Raw genomic sequence first — 6,000 nt, forward strand, 5'->3', positions numbered from 1 at the left:
TTAACTGGCAAACCCATGTAATGTTTCTCCAAAGTTCATGTTAGCTGCTAGGACAAAATGCCACGTTATTCAGCTATGATATCATCATTAACATTGGTAATAGTTGGTAACAAAAAATACTGTTCACTTGGATGCCAGTCCCCACTGACTGGTGGTAGTTAGAAAAGCGGGCTGCACATTTTGAGTGTCTCTTTCTCCTAAATCCTCATGTCAATTCAGTGCCACCTTCTCTAAGAAAACTATCGTGGATACCTATCATGACCTCTTATTATAATCCCCATACATTTACAGTCTCATCACCAAATTCTTTCTCTCGTTTTTCTTCTATTCCCTTTGCCAGTGGTCTCAGGATTCTCCATTCTCAATTATGAATGTCTCTGCATCCCATTTACTTTCATTTGCCTCTTTCAGATGTTTATGGGCTGCTGCAAGTCTATTCCAGGCATTTTCCAAAATCTTCCATGCCTTCCATTTTCCAAATCTTGCTGAAAATTCACCCTTCTTGATGTAGCTTTACCTGTTTCATTTGGGAATTATGTATCATGTTGTATCATGAGCTTTAATTCATGGTAAATATACTTTAACAACATAAATTGAATTCCAACTATGCACCAGACACGATGTACAACACCTAAGATACAAAGATTAAAAATAAAAAACAGAACATCCCTGGCCTCAAGGAGGAGTGCCTAATTAGACTGCGCATTAGACTCTTTGAGAGATTTTTAAAAATTCCTGATGCCCAGGCAGTGTTCCATACAATTAAATCAGAAGCTCTGAATGAGGGAGCCAGGCAGTAGCTTTTGGTTTTGGTTTCTAAATTTTCCAAATGATTCCAATGTGAAGCCAATTTAGAGAATCACTATGTTAAAAGACATGACATGAGTATATAAATAAATGATTAGTAATAGAAATGTGCACAAGATGCAGAGGTAACAGAGAGAAAATAGTGATAAACTCTCCTTTGGAAGAGGGTCTAATGGGATTTCTTAGGAGAGGAGCTAAGTTTGATTTAATGAGGAAGAGAGGAGACGACTTCAAGAACCCTAAGCATATTCATGTCACCTAAACATAAAGTAGGGAATGGAGGGTGTCAGGAGAGGAAATTGAAGAGACAGTCAAGGGGCAGGTTGTGGATGCCCACCTGTGCCATTTTAAAGAGCTTACACTTGGGTTCTGGCTACTGGATGGGCTTTAAATGGTATCAAGCAGTATCAAGCAAAGAGAAAAGCCAATCATGCTTAGATAGATTTGAGTTGCAGTAGATAATAGCTGGGAAGAAATGAGTGTAGAGGTGGGAGAGCAGTGAGGAAGTGTTGCAGTATACCCAAGGGAATTGCAGGAGGTCTAGATAAGGACAGTAGCAACGATGGCAAAATAAATAAATAAATAATAATAATAGTAGTAGTAGTAGTAACATAGTAATAGTAGTAATAATCATTAAAGATCCAGGATTCATTTGGAAGAGATTCCACACGATGGATTGATAATGGATTGGATATGAGTGAGTGGCAAGAGCGAAATAGAAAAATGAATAAAGAGAGAAAGTGAGAAGGGAATGCAATCACAGAGATTCTGTTTCTGCCTTGAGAATCCAGGTCTATATTAAACTCATTTGCCAAAAAGAGGATAGTTGAGGGGGGAAATATTTGGGGAGGAAACTGATTCCATTTTGGAAATGGAGGGAGGAGAGTGTGTATACAGGAGAGAGTCACTGACTGTGTGAAAAGGTACTAAGGAGGGTGAGGACAAAATATATCCACTGGTTTTGCACACGGGGGTTATTGGTGACTTTGACCATGTATATTCTAGCATGATGGAGATATAAACCTAAATGGAGTGATTTGAACAATGAAGGAAAGATGAAGAAGCTGAGCTAGCTAATTTATAATGTTGGAGACGGAGAAACAAGATGGTGGCTGGAGGGGAATGTGAAGTCATGAGACCATTTTTTTTCGTTTAGTGGGTAATGCTATGGTATGTGTACCGATGGGAGTGAGGCAGTCGACAGGGAGATATTGATGTTGCAGAAGAGAGGGAAGAGGGATTATGCATAAGAAAAGCCCTTGAACAGATGAGAGGGGATAAGATCTGAGCCCATGCAGATGGGCTAGTGTTTGGTAGGAGAAGATGGGTTCAGAAGCAAATGAGCTGTGGACTTGATAATGAGAAATGGAGAGGTTCCTTGCCCATCTCCCATGCTGTTATTAAGTAGCAGTACTTGCCTCCTTACTACTTCCAGAAAGAGGACTTAGGGAAATTGGCAGTGGACATTGGGAGAATAAAAAATAGTGATATTTTACCAGGAGAACAACTACTGATGTTGCTGTTGCTATTGTCATCACTACTGGTATTTCAACTGGTGTTTATTAAATACCACTACGTGTCAGCAGCTGCACCAACTTCTTGAGATTTATTTCATTTAATCTTCACATCATACCAATGAGGGACATACTATTTCCCCACATTTTACAAATGAGAAAAAATGAGGCACATAGAGCCAAAAAAGAGGATGGTATTTCTGAAGTTAGGAGAAGAGTTTCAAGCTGGGTCCGGTTAATTGTGCCAAGTACTGCTGTAAGAACGAGAGACATTTTATTTGGCACAAAATTTCCTCCACAATCCTCAGCGCAGCCTTTCATCGAGCGAGTACCATTGTTGAACAAAAGAATGATTAGGTAAGTTGTTACTCAATTCACCTGTCACAATACAGAGGGCTCAATCTCTTTGTCTTGTGGTTATCTGCTGTGAGTGATCCCAGCCGATGACCCAAGGGGCTTGGACTTGGGCGATGAATGAAGGCCACAGTGAGGAAAGACAGACTGGGTTTGCCCTTTCTGTCATCTGGTGGGAGAGTGGCAACTTCAAGTTGTCCACAGCTCCTGAAAGCTTTGCACTGAAACATGATGGTAGAAAACGTTTTGACAACTGGATACAATTCAAATAGAACAAATGCATTCTATGTCCTCTTTTTACTCATATGTGTGACCAGTACAGAAAGGAAGTGAGGTATGTAGGAAAAAAATCAAACCAAACCAAATAAATATCTATTGAGTAAACGCTCATTGTATTTAAGTCCTATGATGAAAACATTTTGATAGTTTGTTTTTGTTTTTGTTTTTTTTTTTGACTCTGGAGAGATAGATACTATTTCTCCCATTTTCTGGGGGAAAGATTGGTGGCAAGTCCTGAAGCTGGATAGTGGCAGAATATCCACAGTTATATCCAGGACCTAAAGATTCTGCTTTTCACTCTGTCTCACTGCAGTTGTAGAAAGCTAGTGCATACTTCCCCTCTTCCTGGTCATCTTTTGCATAATGATGACATGTCACTACCTTAATCTTAATTCCAAGAGTCTTTTGGAACAAACTCTTGGCATTGAACATGAGGAATGGCTTTCTGGGAACGTGTTTAACTCTTTTCTCCTTTTCTGAGGAGTATTCTGTCTGTCTTCCTTCCCATCTGTGCTGAGTTCTTCCCATATTCCCTGTTCAAAATATTCCCATTTCCTATCCCTGTCAACCCCCTTCCTTGAATACAAAGCTGTCAACCTGCCAGGGCTTTTCGAGAACTCAGTGAATAAATCAATTGTCATGAGGAGAGGCTATATTTTTTCCCTTGATGTCTTGAGATTAAAATCGCCTTTTATTTTATCTCATTTCCTTTAAAAGAAAACAAAACAAAATAAGTCCTTTATCGGATTTTCGCTCTGGGCAAGATCTTGGGCAGACACACAGAAAGAAAAGAAAAAGGAACCAGCCCATATTGAGTGGCTGCGGTCTTCAGTATTATAGATACGTAACCTCTTTTCTTCACGGCTCTATTGACTAGACATTACTGTGCCCATTATAAAGTAGGGATTGGTTTTCACAGTGATTCAGTAATAAATGAGCTAGCATTTTAACCAGGTCTGTGTAAGTCTATGTAGGCGTTCTCTGCACTATACTACCCTTCCTTCTTCAGAAGACTAAGAAAACATTTCTGTCTTCAGATATATCCAGAACTGGTAGTGAAGTGAGTCTCATATGTAACCATTATGCATAAATGAAAAATGACAGTCAAGGGTAATTGTGTTTTTTTTTTTTTTAAGTTTATTTGAGAAAGAGACAGAGAGAGAGAGAGAGAGAGAGAGAGAGACAGTGGCGGAGGACTAGAGAGATGGGAGTGAGGACGGAAGGTCCAAGGCAGGCTTTGTGCTGACAACAGAGAGCTGGAGTGGGGCTCAAATTCACGAACTGTGAGATCATGACCTGAGCCGAAGTTGGACACTTAACCAACGGAGCCACCAGGCACCCCAATGGTAATTGTTAATTGTCCAGGTATTGAAGGCAAAAGGACCAGAACATGAATTCTGGCTCTGCCACCTTTTGGCATGTACTGAACCATTTTCTAAATGTCTCTGAGTCTCAGAGTCCTCATTTTTAGATGGAGATAAAATGTGTCTAGTGTATTTATTAGGTAAATTAAATTAGAAAACTCATGTGAGATATTTAGACCAGTTCCTTATGTTTTAAGCCTTCAATTTGTTATTACTAATATTGATGGTGCAAAAAGGATGAATGCAAAGTGCTAGAGAAACCAAGAGCTCAGGGTCACTGATGTTCCCTGGGGAATTGCAGGGAACTACTTCACAAAGAAGATCACATTTGAATTAGATATGGATGAGTGAGTGAAGGTTTCCAAAGGCATGAAAAGTCACCATGGCCAGGTGGGCCTGGAGGGTGGCCCACACAGTAGGGCCTCAAACATCTTGCAGAAGTGTTTAGACTTCATTGTATGGATTACCAAAGGAGACCCTCAGAAATCTTTGAGAGAGTGATGTGATGCTATTGGTTTTAACATCGCTATGGCTACCGTGTGATGCATGGTCTGGAAGCCCCACGAGTCTTCTCTCCTTATTCTTCATCTCTAGTGCATAGTCACACCCCTGGGTCCTGGACATCTCAAGCTATGAAATCACATTTTGAGGGCATGGGGGAAGAGTGGGGAGAGATATAGAGATAAAGCAAAAACAATCAGAGAGAGAGAAAAAAAAAAAAAAAAAAAACAGGCCCCAGGAGACCCAACAGAGATGCCCTCACTGTTCTAACATGGAGAAAATGAGAAAAACAAGAAGCACATTACAAACAAGAACATGTGTCTGCATTTATTAACATTTCCAACGTGGATTTAATTTTCGGTGTGCATCCCGCCTACACAGAGCCCGGTGCGTTTCATCTAACCTCTTGTTAAGTTTCGTGCAAGCCATATTTTTAACGTGTCCTCTGGGGGAAATCTTCAAACAGATTCTATAATCTCACTTGTAAATGACTGTCTTTCAAATGCTGTTTATATTCATTCTTTTGCCAGCCCCACCCCCAAACATGCACACTATCATCTGAACCCCTTGCTTTCTACAGTGAGAAATGAATTACCAGCACCTTGGTGGAGTTGAAGCAGAGTATGTGGGCTTTGGAGTCAGGCACATCTGCTTTAGTTCCTGGCTCTACCACTTACTTGACAAGTTGTCTCCTTTCTGAGGCAAGAGGCTGCCATTTATAAAACTTGGCTAATGATAGAAACTTCTTCATTTTGCTGTTGCAGCTTAAATGAGATAATGTCTCCAGAGCTCTTAGCACATTCTGGGGACGTACCAAACACTCAGTGAATCATGTGGTTATTCTCAATTCCTTCCTCACCATACTTATTATTATTACCAACCTCTAGAACTTAGTTTAAGCACTGGTTCCACCATTTATTTAACTACATTCCTTAATGCAACACCAATTCCAAGCAATGCACATGTTTTTTTTTTTTCCTTTAGTACTTTCAGCTACTAATGAGGTAAGCGCTATGACTGTCCTCATTTTACAGATGGGAAGTGTGAGGAACAGATAGGTGGAATAATTTGACAAGGCCACATGACTAATACCTGGTTGGATTAATTTGAGACCCAGGAAGTGAGGTTCCAGGGCCTATTTTGACCATCCCACTTCACTTGTCCCAAGAAATAACTTGACC

Source organism: Herpailurus yagouaroundi, unplaced genomic scaffold, assembly GCF_014898765.1.
Source record: "Herpailurus yagouaroundi ecotype Mexico unplaced genomic scaffold, PumYag 160, whole genome shotgun sequence".
In the NCBI taxonomy this organism is placed as follows: Eukaryota; Metazoa; Chordata; class Mammalia; order Carnivora; family Felidae; genus Herpailurus; species Herpailurus yagouaroundi.